Source organism: Crocuta crocuta, unplaced genomic scaffold (genome assembly GCF_008692635.1).
Source record: "Crocuta crocuta isolate KB4526 unplaced genomic scaffold, BGI_CrCroc_1.0 scaffold1, whole genome shotgun sequence".
Lineage (NCBI taxonomy): Eukaryota > Metazoa > Chordata > Mammalia > Carnivora > Hyaenidae > Crocuta > Crocuta crocuta.
This window is the reverse complement of record NW_027527930.1, coordinates 1,274,445-1,287,818: the sequence shown is the minus strand read 5'-3', so window position 1 is coordinate 1,287,818 and position 13,374 is coordinate 1,274,445. Positions and strand designations below refer to the sequence as shown.

General features: G+C 43.2%; 1 protein-coding gene across 1 annotated transcript in view; it reads right to left on the bottom strand.

The window, feature by feature from the left end:
* Positions 1–8,406: 8,406 nt before the first annotated feature.
* LOC144219855 (uncharacterized) overlaps positions 8,407–13,374 on the bottom strand; it is a 43,489-nt gene continuing 38,521 nt past the window's right edge. Inside the window, exon 5 of the transcript XR_013331522.1 lies at positions 8,407–8,866. The gene's annotated coding sequence lies outside the window, so the exon portion shown is untranslated. The remainder of the gene's footprint in view (positions 8,867–13,374) is intronic.

The window sequence follows — 13,374 nt, the reverse complement described above, 5'->3', positions numbered from 1 at the left end:
TGCGAATTTTGTCCAGAGATCTCTGGGAATCCCAACCTGAGCTAAAATTTGGATGTCGATCCTGCTGTTATATTAGTTCTTGCTCTTCGCTTGTATCACATTTCCCTTGAGAGTGATGTGTTTTCAGTAGACATCATTACACGATGAGACAAACTGCATTAAATTTTTTTTCACACTATTTTTTCCTTGCATGTCATTTCATGCAGAGCCAGGACTATTGTGAGGTAAGCAACGTACTTAGAGAGCAAATTGTGAGGAAACTCTCACTCTCAGGGGCACATAGGTGCCCAGTTGGCATCCGAAAGTGAGTGCGTCCTGACATTCTGCACCCTTGTTGCTTCATTACTTCAGCCAAGCACTGAATGCAATAATATGTTTTCATTAATTTTTCAAAGTAATAGTATTCACAATAACTGGTACCTATCCTAAAGTGGACTTCAATGTGTTTGCTTATTTTTCCTCCCATAAAGCTCTTTGAAGTAGATCCGAGTCATATCATCTGCATTTTATAGACACAAGAACTTGAACATGCAGATGTAAACAATAAATATTCCCAAGACCGTTCATCTACAAAGTGCCAGATCTGGGTGTTGGATCTGGTAATCTGATTCTGAACACTTGATCTTGAAATTTCTACCTTATACCTCTTCAAGGGTACTTCTGTCCATGTGTCATGTAGAAGACTTCCAACGCTGGCTTTCTGACCAGCCGAGTCAGATATCCCCTAACACCAGCCTACTCATATCACATGGGATTTGAAGCTGTGAATTGCTGAAGGTCAAGGATTTTCAGAGTATCTCCCTAATAAGAGAAATTTCACACATCAGACCCCAGGACTGCTTGTTATCCGCATGGTCTTTTAAGTGACCTACCCTTAGACCAGTCCATTGATTCACTCATTAAACAAATATTTATCCAGCCCCTTCCATGTGTGGCACACTGTTCTAGATGCTGGGGATACAGCCATGATTAAAATTAAGTAATGTCTCTGTCCTCATAAAGCTTACCTTCTAGCAGGGGAGACAGATCATAAGTAAATGAGCAAATCTATGATACGATGGCAGTAAGAAAAATAAAGCAGATCTAGAGGGTAGCGAGTGTTACGTGGTAGAAGGTGCTACTTTAGAGCGGGTAGCCCAGAGCAATCTTTCTGAGAAAGCAGCATTTCAGTAGCATCTTGAGTGACATGAAGGAGAGACACAAAATGCAAGCACTCTCTAGCAGTACTGTAGTTATTTTGTGAAATAAAAGCTTTCTACTGTGCATTTGACATTTCGGTAAGAAAGCACGAGGTCAACACGGACAACAATGTAATAACGCGACCGTCACTCACCACGCAGAGCTCTGGGAGCTATTTTAATCTACTCGCTGTGGCAAGAGGGAGTAGGTGGGGTAGATGGTCCATAAAACTGTTGGCTCCCTGGGCATACTTTTCTGACTGGGGATTTGAGGTCTGCTGAGTGATTCTCTGTTTGTTCTTCTGAATTAAATTAGAATTGGGCAGTCTCCATCTCGCGGTTTTGTTCTTCAGTCTCTGGTGGACCAGAGCACCAGCCAGTTTTCATTTGTGTTGATTCACTTGGAGGAAAAAGCTGGGACAGAAGCTGCCCGACACGTGTGAACTACAACCATTTCTGGTCGATGGCTGCAGGCGCTGTTTCCATGAGCCTTTCGGTGGGGTGGCATTGTCCGTGTTTTCAACGGTTTTGCACGTGGCATGACCCGCGAGTGCTCGTGCAGTGAATGTGTAAGTCATACCTGAGGCTGGCTGAGGATGGAAAGTGAGAAGACATTATTACGCGCAGTTGATTGGGCCGGTGATTTCATTAGGAGAGGCCCAGACCGCGCCTCGGTGAAGATCTAGCGTGTGATGGGCACCTTGGCTTGAAGACAGGGGCCGGTTTAGGCAGCATCTTTTGTCTCTTCCAGCCTGGCACTCAGAGGAAGTTTATATCAAAATGCGATCCGGGTAAGTGTGACTGGCAGTGATGGTGGATGCCCTGGGACGTCTTTGGCCGGAGGGAACGTGTTAACCCTGTTCAGAGCCAAATTGTAAGTTTTGGCATGAACGCGCTCTGCAGCTCAACACTTTCCTGCCTCACCCTGTCAGTGTTCGCCGAGAAGGCCCAGCATCTCAGCTCTACCCACCCTCTCTACTGTCCCTCCTTCCTCCCACAACAGCAAACTTCCCAGCTCATGGCTGTGCCCAGAGTAGATGTGTATCACACTCTAGGAAGGTGGATGGGAAGGATGCAGGGAAGAAAGAAAAGGCAGAAGGGGAAGAAAGGAAGAAGAAATTTCTAATCCATCCGCTGCCAACTTGAGCAGTACTGTTCCCCAGGACACAGTGCTGGCATCAGCAATTAGAACAGTCAGGCTCAGATCTGATCCTTTCCCGAAAGTGCTGTGTGACCTCAGATACCTTTCTGAGCCTTGGATTTTCCTCATCTGGAAAGGATTCATTTCAGCAAAAACACATCAGCCAAAGGATGCTGTGAAATCATCAGCAAGTTGCTTAACACATCATCCAAGCATGTAACTTGAGACTTGTTTCATTATTATTTTATTTAGACACTGAGAGCCCCATGTCAGGGGTGGCACTGCCTGGCATGGCGTGATGTGGCAGCCACATGCCCTAGGCCCGCAATGCCTGCGGCCCTACATAGCTAAGAGTTTTGAACAATCTGACAGCTTCTGATGATACGAGAACTTCAGAGAGGTTCAGACGCCAAGGAAACCATCGAAGGCAGTGATGGCTTCTTTAATGTCATCTCGGCAAAGCTAGAGCACTGGGCTAGCTCATCAGACAGTAGGCTAAATATGCTGAGAAGGTGTTTTGTAGGTGCGGTTAACATTTACAAGCAGTGGTCCTGTAAGGGAAGGGGAGTACCTCAATAATGTGGGTGGGTCTCGTTCAATCAGTTGAAAGATGTAGGAGCAAAAGCTGAGGTTTCCCAGAAAAGAAGAAATTTGCTTCTAGATTGCAGAATCAACTCACGCCTGAGTTTTTAGCTTGTTGGCCTGCCCTACGGATTTTGGACTTTCTAGTCCCCACAGTCATAGGAACCAATTCCTAAAAATTATACACATGCACATACACATATATGTATCATATTTTGTGATTATTATACACATATACATGTATAACATGTATTGTAAAACTATTATATATGTATAATAATCATAAAATATGATATGTATATGTGTGTGCATATGTGTGTGTGTGTATAATTTTCAGGGACTGGTTCATGTATTGAGCCAATATAAATGTGTATTTATATGTATATATAAACTACATTAAAATATATAAAATAAATATCATATATGTACAAATATATATTCATTTCCTATTGATCCTGTTTCTCTGGCTAACCCGGACTGACATAGAAACTCATGACTTACACACGTATGTGGATAATTTTTAGCCGAAACTTTTTTCAGGTCATCTATTATAGGACTCTAGACTTGAGTCCTTAATGAAAACAAACAGAAAAAAGGATGAAGGCAGGAGCTTCTGGCGCGGTGGGGACCGGCGTGGGGAAGGATTTCCTAATCCTGACCTGAAAAGGGAATTTCAGGGTGGAATGAGCACCATCCCAAACCCCAGCCCAGCATTCCATCTCTGAAAGGCTCGGGGAGGAGTAAACAATTCGGGTGGGGTGTGCAGTTTTGCCAGCTCCATTGATTAGCATTCTGGGCCTTTCCCCCAGGCTTGGTCATGGTGGTTTGTTTAAAATTAGTTCTTGTTTGGCCTGTGGGAGGAGAGTGAATTGCAGAGTCTGGGATTTACTCTGAGACTTCTGAGTTTTTGGTTCTGAGGCTGGATCACTTGGCTATTTTAAAAGTGGACAGACAGGAGCCCAGGACTACCATGTGACCAAATCTCAGTCCTCATGGTCAGAACTAGCTCGAAGCTGGCATTGGGCCAGAAGGCGTCACCTTGGTCATATCTGGGAAGGATCTCTCCTGTTCTAAATGGAGTTCCCTGCCTCCCATGCTGAGATGCCTCCAGACTTCCCAGAAAATTGTCCCTTTCATAAATGACCTGTGAGCAGCCGCCCCATTGCAAAAGCATCGTCCCAAAGTCGCCGCTGCCCCGTGAGCACACACTGCCACTTACTTTCGTCTCAAGGACTGTGGCATCTCTTGAAGCAGAGACCCTGTGAAACAAGACGCAGGATGGGTAGTTGGGATGCAGTATGCGGGAGGAAGGCTGGGATGAAACGTGCACATAATTCCTTTGGAATTCTGGAAAAGAAATCTGGCTCTCTGAGAGTCAACACACAATCCGTGGGAGCTAGGGAGTGTCATATACTGATAGAGGGCCTTTGACAAAGAGGCAAAGGAGCATAAAATCTGCCATCCAGGGGCACCTGGGTGGCTCAGTCGGTTAAGTGTCTGACTCTCAATTGTGGCTCAGGTCATGATCCAGGATCATGGGACCGAACCCCACATGGGCTCTACACCGAGCACACAGCCTGCTTAGGATTCTCTCTCTCCCTCCCTCTGCTCCTCTCCCCTACTCCCACTTTCTCTCTGTCTCTCTAAAATAAAAACAAAAACAAAACAAAATAAAAACTGGCATCCATCCACGTCACCAGTGTGTTTTCAGCTGGCTTGAAGCCTTCTTTGACGCCAGTCTGGTTTTCTTTCAATATATTTGTTTTCCCCTTTTCTGTAATGCTGGCTTTGATTCCAGCATCGGAGTAAGGCTACACATGGCCAAGTACACGTATCAGTTGGTCCCTGTGAAAATATCTTAACTACTCTGGAGTTCAAGGGTACTGCTGAGGGCTGCCCTTAGTACACTTATACTGTGCAGCAGTATTTAAGTCAAAAACCATGTCGACAAGTCATATTGCAGACATATTGTCAGCTAGTAACACATATCCTTGTATGCACACTCTCTTAAACACATACACATGCACACACACACAAGACATTCTGCTACATTATAGCGTGAGCTTAGTTTTATATTCATTTTGTTTCAGCAATTCTTGATTTATTTGCCAGATATCAATAGTAATTGGCCCTTTAGACACTTGATGGTACCTATTTAAATCTTTGGTTGGCGGGGCACCTGGGTGGCTCAGTTGGTTGAGTGTCCGACTTTGGCTCAGGTCATGATCTCATGGTTCGTGGGCTCAAGCTCCACATTGGGCTCTGTGCTGACAGTGCAGAACCTGCTTGGGATTCTCTCTCTCCCTCTCTCTCTCCTTCCCCTCCCATATGTGTGAACTCTCTCTCTCTCAAAATAAATAAATAAATAAACTTAAAAAAACTTTTGTTGTCAATTTAGTCTCATGGTTACCAAAAAAGTGATCCTTGGGGTAAAAATAAGCTTGTTAGGAATGTTAAGATTTTAATACCCCGGATATAGTCAACAAACACACAAAAAAAGAAGTTAGAAATAAGTGAAGAATTTGCTGTAAAGTCATATTAAGTTATAATAAAAAAACTTCCACACATCTGCTATAGAGACAGCAGATTTCTGTTCCAGTTATAAGTAACTCTGTAATCTGTCATTCTGCCATTCAGTTAAGAAGGTTCATATAATTTGTGCTCAGATAAATGAACAATGAAACAAAACAATGAAATTGCTGCCATGTCTTCCTAACAGAACCTGATTTGGTGGAGGTTTAGGGAAACAATGGGTCAGGGAAGGTGAGCCAGGAGGATGCTAAGTGAAAGTCCTTGGTTGATCACTTCCCTTTCCAGTGATAGGCTTGCATGTGGACGTTCCAAGTTTGGCATATGAAGGATGATGGGAATATGCTACAGGCTTTGGGGAAATACTGCACAAAAAGATTCATCAAAATAGACTTTTCCATTTTGTCTTGAAGTTCCTTAAAGGAAGTAGTGTTTGAAGCTGCTATAGGCAAATTGCAACCATTAAAGAAAACCAAGAGACCCTGAGAGAAGCAAACTATTGAGCTCCTGAATTAATCATTCTTGGAGCCTCATGACATCTTGATGTGTTCCTGCCACTTAAAGCACTTTTGTTGGGGCATCTGGGTGGCTTAGTCGGTTAAGCGTCCGGCTTCGGCTCAGGTCATGATCTCACGGTTTGTGGGTTCGAGCCCCACGTCGGGCTCTGTGCTAACAGCTCAGAGCCTGGAGCCTGTTTTGGATTCTGTATCTCCCTCTCTCTGACCCTCCCCCTTCACGCTTTCTCTCTCTCTCAGAAATAAATAAAACATTAAAGAAATATTTTAAAAAAACACTTTTGTTGCTTGATTCCAAAAACATTCCATTGATATATTTTGCAACATTAAATAAAAAGAAAAACAAATGTGAAGCTTAGTCTTTATATCTTTTTTTGGCCTTGAGTGAAAGAAAGGTAATGTAGTGGACAAGGAGTCAATTGGAGAATTGGCAACTGTGAGAATAAGGCAATTTGGAAAGCATGCACACATGCGTGTGTGTGTGTGAGGATATGCGCATGTGTGTGTGTCGGTGCGTGCACATGTGTGCGTGCAAACACACACATTCCATTCTTGAGGCTGATATATTGGAGTTTTCAGGTATTGGTTGTTTCACCATTTCTATAGGTAAAAAAATGATGAACGATCTGAGAGATCCAGATGTAGAACTTTTATTGCAAGTGTGATACTTTTATTAAAAGTGTGAACTTTTATGCAAGTGTGATAAGTTGATGATGCATAAATGGGTAGGGAAGGGAAGCAAGGGGTCCCAGGACAAATAGGGAGGTTAATCTCCAAGGGTTGAGCAATGCTCAGCCTTGTCGGGGCTCTTCTAGCCACATAATTCCAAGCTCAGAAGTCACCTTTGCTAAGTGTGCTTTACAGGTAGAAAAGTCAAGATGTAGAGAAGTCAGGACCTGCTCACAGGAACTGAATGATCTAAGTTCTCTGTGCTCCCAGAGGATTTTCATTACTGCACATTATCTCTGGTTTATCTCCTCTTATGAACAAGGTTGTGCATGCCTGCTCAGCCCTCTGAAGATCCATTGCCTCATTATGAGCTTGAGCAGAAAGGAGGTTAAGCTATTGCTGAGTCTGCTCGACTTGAAACTATGAGTTGGTCACAAGAAAAATGGTTTTCATTTCAATTAACCCAGCCATCTGGGCTGCTCAGGTCCTAATAGCCAAATGAAAGGAATGACATTTGGAAGAGATTAATTTACTTTTGTAGTTTAGCAAGGGGGTCATGCAGGTCACTCCCAGGGCCTTGCCAACACCAGACTAGCCACTGATGGAGATCCTAACTGGGTGTGACAGGTCTGAAAGTCATGCTTCCAGGTTGCTTTAGGGACACACTTCCTGAAAATCACCTCTGATTTAAAACTTTCCCTTGACATGAAGGCACAGTATCCATAATATCCACCAAAGGAGCTAAAGAAAACATCCACAGGTTATCATGAACATTTCTAGTTCAATCGCCATCAAGCAATTTCTCAAGGACAAAGAAGTGTATGAAAAATAGTGTCAATGAGGGACCGAGATGGTTCGGACACTACTGCTGCTTTGAGGATGGGCATTTCTGTGGTGTGAGAATACCACGGGGTGAGGAGCCATCACAAACAACCCTTCCCAAGCGACAAGGGACAAGAAATAAAAGGGTTTTGACAGATACACGTCTAGTAGGGAAGAGACACAAAGTCAAGGACCTCCAACTTTCTACCACGTACACTCCGCCTCTCTCGGTGACACTCTGAGGTGGTTACACTTAGCCCAAGGTGATGCTGTTCCCTTTTCCTCATGGGAGTTGGGGAGTATGAGGAGAGATTTTTAAAAATATCTTTCTTTAGACTAAGACAGTCTATGTTGTTCAAAAATATCACTGCTTTTTAAAATAGATTTTTATCACAAGAAAACAGAAAAGCATATGAACATGAAGTGGAAGTGCTTCCAAAAGTAAATCTTAGAAAACTAAAATATCACCCTAGGATAGCTATGAGGACCAACAGATTTTGTCCTCATTTCTCTGGTTTCTATTTCTGTCCCATTTGGTCTGGGACTTTTCATATTCCTTAGAAACAAGTTGGCCTAAGCTTCGTGCTCTGATCACAGTTGCATGTTAACTGGCATTTGTCATTGTTGTTCAACTATATGTGGTCCTCAGTGTGTATTATCTGAGGACAGGATTATGATTTCGAGGAAGAATCTTGCTTTTTGTATATTTATGCAGCATGTAGGCTTAATATGCCTTGTGCCCGATAAAGACACAAACTCTTCCTATTTTTTGCTTCTTACTTCCACTGCTTTCTGGTTTATTCTTCAGATAAATCTGTCCTCTCCTTCTGGGAATGTTCTACCAGGAGTCTAAGGGAATTTGGTAACTGCTGCAGTGGAATGAAGTGTCATCTCCCAAAATGTGTTTCATGGAGCACTGATCCCCTATGAACTGGTATTTCATGTTCCACCTAGTAACATCCTCCAGGACTCATGTTCTTAGGGAAGTAGTTTGGGAAATTTGGAGTGATGCAATGTTCTGGGGAAACACGCTTTTAATAAATACTTCAAATATTGGAGAAGGTTTCCCAGAAGAGCTGACATTTGATCTTGATCCTGAAGACTTAGCAAGAACTCAGCCAGGAACTCAACTAGAAGAAGAGGCTAATGGCATACTGGTTTAGATTATGTTGAGGTATGGACACCTCAAATAGCTTCATATGTTTGGGACTTCAGAATATCAATAACAGAGGTTATCTGTTATTGAGTGAGGGCTGGCAAGAAGCGAGGAAGAGTTTGGACCAGAGTTTGAAATGTCTTCAATATTGTGCTGGATTTCTTCTGTTTGTCTTTCCAGGTCACTCTTCATTCTTGTCCACTTTGTTCTCGGAAGGACATCAGAGGGTCCCCTTGCCATTCAGCTTCTGGTTGGATTCCCGCAGTGCAGAGATCTGAAGCAGGGAGGAGAGTGAGGTCAAATTATTTGCTCCATTGGCTCTTTCCACGAGAAATCATCTGGTGTTGGATGCTTCCTCTAACTGAAGATCATTGGTGCTCTAAGGCTGGCCAACTCAACTTGTCCTTTAAGGATCAGGTCACTTCTGCCTCTTCTCATCTCAGTCAGGTCTTGTTAGTGGGTATGTTAACAAAAAAGCACATAGGTCACATATGACAATTTTGTTTTCTAAGTACTTGAATTTTGATATAATTTATTATTTTATAATCCTACATTTTCCAAATTATGCATTTAAACATACAAGTATATGGGCTTCAACAAATTTCTGAAAAGGTTCATGGCACACAAATTGTTAAGAACCACTCATCATTCATAGATATTCATTCAAGAAAGTATAGCAATGGCTGGGTCTCAGGGATATACCATTCCAGAAAAAAAGAAAACCCTCAGGTACTAGAAAGCCTGGATAATTTCTGTATATGGAGTTTTGGATTGAATTCTTAGAGTTCAATGTGTTGACTCAATTTAAATCATCCTAAATATTTGATTTGATTCTATCTGATATTTCCTCTAATCCTTTGTGTTCCATAAATGAATTTCCTATTTAGCGTTTGACTTTCAGTGTTAAGAGCAACACTTGTCATCATTGGCCTCATTTTAATTTTCATTATGTAAACCTCTAAGAAGTAACTCACAACTAGGTGTCATATAACTCACTTCTGAAACATCCAATGAGAAACTGCCAAGTTCTTCACAGTTGTTTATTTTGGTCCTAATAGACCATCCATGCCCTGGTTGAATATCTTGCCAAATTTCCTCCAATTTATTGCAAAACCAATTGGCAGAACAATGAGGAAACGTGTTTGGGGCCAATTTTAGGCAATTGATAGTGCCGCCTCTTTCCCCCACCCCCACTGTCCACTAATCTCTCAAGTTTCTTCCAGATCTAGCCATTCTTCATAGGAATATAACATCTTGGCATGACTCCAAATATGAAAGAAACACATTCTTTCTATCCTACCCCATTTCTCCCCTCCTTTCTGCTTCCTGTCCTTTCCTCAATAACAACACCTCCCCACCCCAACACAATGTCTCTCAGCAGGGAGAATGGTTGCAACATCCAGAATAAATCTTATTTTGAAAATGGATGATTGTGCTCTTATCAATAAAGGAAACTGGAGATTTCAACCTCTTCCTGTCAAGGTGTGAGTTTTTCACAAAGCAGCAAATCTGGAATGTTTCCTGTGTGGTGGACATAGGTGGCGGGGAGCTGTCTGGCAGAGACAATTGCGACCAAAACTAGTGTCTTTACAGCCTGTTGATATTAAATTAGTTTTGAACAGGTGATGGTATATTTCAAACATAGGCCTTAAAGCTCTTTCATGTAGGCTGTCCGTACCTCTGCTGCATTTTAGGACTGAGCTCCCATTTATGGTCTGAAGACTAGAGGCTCGTTTAAGGTTTTTCACAGTTAGTATCCCACCCATAATGAAATTATTTTCTCTGTTAGACTTTGCTGCCATTTTGTGTTTAAGAGTCTGTTGGGTTGATTCTCAGATTTCTCCCTAGGCAGCAGGCAGAAAAATCTTTGGATACTGTATTTGTTAAGGACAGACATAGGAAAATGGTAACTGCATTAGAAATTTCAACAGACAGAATTTAATATAGGGGATTTGTCATATAGCTGCTGAAGGACAGAAAAGGTGAATTGGGAACAAAGAGGCAATATAGAGGTAGAAGCTACTACCTCTATACACAGGATGAGAAGAGGGCCATGGAACCTAAGACATAAGGTGGAGGACCCAGAGGAACTGGGGCCTGAGCCCCTGAGGAGAAGGTTCTGTGCTGATGGCATCTGAGGGGCTTGGAGGAAAGGCCCATGGAGTGGTATTCCCGACCTCTGAGGAAGCAGAAATGTACAGGAAGTACAAATGCTGAGGTCTGTACCTCTGAGAAAGCTCTTTGAGACTGACTCTGGGAGGTACAGCCTGCATCAACACCTGGTGTGAGGTGACATTGGCAGGAACCACAAGTAAAAAGCGTGAGGGAAATGCATTGTCTCTTCTCTGCTGCTCTTTGTCTCTCTCTGTCGTGCCCTTAGTGACAGCACCTATTAAAAAGCAGCTAGCAAAGGTAAAATGTCATTTGTGGAGTATCCTTTAGCATGGGAAGTAGAGTATAGGTTTTAGAGCTGGGGGACAGCAGATTACTACCTCACACAGGTATGTAGGGCACCCTCAGATTACCAGAGGACACATCAGTCACCAGTGGGGACATTTGGTATCAGGAAGGGATTGATTTAATGGGAAGTCTCCAGGTCATATAGGTATGGCCTATAGCTGGCAGATGAGTCACTGGGACTTCAGAGTTCCTAGGCCCTCTCTCCTGTTTGCATAGTCCTGTTGCTTGGGGCGGAGAGAGTGGGGCTGATGTGGGAAGAATGAGATTGCGGCATGCAGAGCTGTGGGTGGTGGTGCCAGTGCCCCTTGTCCAACCACGGAGGTTCTAGAAACTCCACAGCAGTCAGAACAAGCCTTACTGGGCTGAGCTGCAGTCAGGGGTTTGGCTGAGAGGAATCTAACAGAATATCTGAAGGACCATGCCAACATCATTTTCATGAGCAATCAGTGTATTTGTCTTGAGAAGCCTCTGCACCTGCTTATGGCTCAGTTTTCTGGAATTATAAGGAATACAGAGAACCTTGATAATCTAAATCTACAGATTCATGTACTCATCAAGTACTTATCGAATATCTAGTAGATTCTGTCCACCATGCTGGATGAATCAGGTAAAGACAAATTGACCTTCAGGGGAGTTCAGTTATTAACAAGTATGTGCAACAGACTGTTAACAGTCACTTTTGTTCTGGCAGAGTGGGAACGGAATTGAAGGGAAGGTAATGAGGGCACATCATGTACAGGTTCAGAGAGAAGATATGACCTAAGCCTTGATATAAGAATGGGCACTTAGTGGGTGACAAGGAGGCAAGAAGAAGCAACATGAACAGAGATCCAGAGGTATAGAACAGCCTGGTATACATGAGAAAGCAGGAGGGATAGCATGAGAAGCTTAGGGTCCCCATTAACAAAGCAGCTTCAACCTCTTTCTCTGCTCAAACATGCTACCAGGTAGCAGCCTGACCTGTTTGAGTTTCACCTCCTGCTCACCCATGATGAGAGCAATAATCATCACTATCCCAGAGAGCAACCAAAGGAAGAAGAAATGCAGATTTGGACTGTACATCATTGGGCTAATCGGCTCTTTGGATAATTGAGAGAAGGCAGTCCCGCGAACAGTCTTGATTTACTCGTGAAGACAGAGTCCAGTGCCCTTGGCATCTGGCTTTTTCTAGAACCAGTCCTTGTGGTCTTTTTGGTCTTTTTCACATTTTAGAGAGGAGGGATCCACAGCAGCTGGATATGCGGATGTGATGTGCAGGTCTTTCTGAATGAGCTGGTCATTGGAGTCAGTCACTTCCAGGAAGCTGTCCTATGACTTAAGCTCTAGCAGCCTCCTCTCAGCCTCCCTCCCCCACAGAACCTTTGGCTTCCATCTGACCAACCTTGACACTCAGTGTCTAAACACCGATAAAATTGATTCCCCTAAGTGTGGGAAAGTCCAAGAGCATTGATTGTTTCCTCCTCTTCACCCCCCATGCCCTGGTATTAGCACTCTCCCAGAATGTACCTTGCTTGTTTGGTCAGAGGAGGTCAAAGCCCTGGTAAAGAATGAGTGGAATTCCACAGGACCAGGCCAGTCTTGATAAATGACAGCGGGGGATGGTATGGGGAGGGGAAAGGATCCAGGATTTTGGGAGAACTGATTGGTTTGACAATAATCAACTGTGGCCTCTACTTGTTCCACCAGTCTGTCTAGTGCTCTTAGAGACCGAAGGCTTGCCATTCTGAATACTTCGAGTTTCACAAAGAGATCTACAGAATGTGTTTCCTTTTCAAAGTTAAAATACATTAAAAATATTTTTGAGAGTGTTATTATTATACCTCAGAGAGCTAGAACCACTCAAGCAGGATTGGCTGTCCTTCCTTTGGGGATTCTTTTTATTTTGACACTGCTTTTTTTTTCTTATTTCTGTGAACTTGATCAGTCCATTTCTAGCTGTAAATATCCCATTGTTCTCTGCCAAGGGCTCTGCTATAAAGCAGCTCGTGACCCTCCTCAACTTGCCGTAAAATGAGGGGACAGTTGGTGGTCACTTGTGTTCCTTCCAGGTTTGACTTTTATAGTCTTTAATGTCAAGGTGCCTCACTGATTCTGCGCAACAAATAGAGGCAAGTTCAAGTTCTAACTTTCGGTGAGCTGTCTGCAAGGTGGTACCAGCATGAGACAGAGTCGTCACACCGTCTTCTGTATCTTCTCAAACCCAGGGGTCACAGTGACAACACACCATGGAGAATCATGGTGATGTTTTTGGCCGTTCTGCTATGGGTAGGCTAAGGTGTCCCTTGTGAAGAAGACCTGATCACATTATCAGGCAGTTAGACA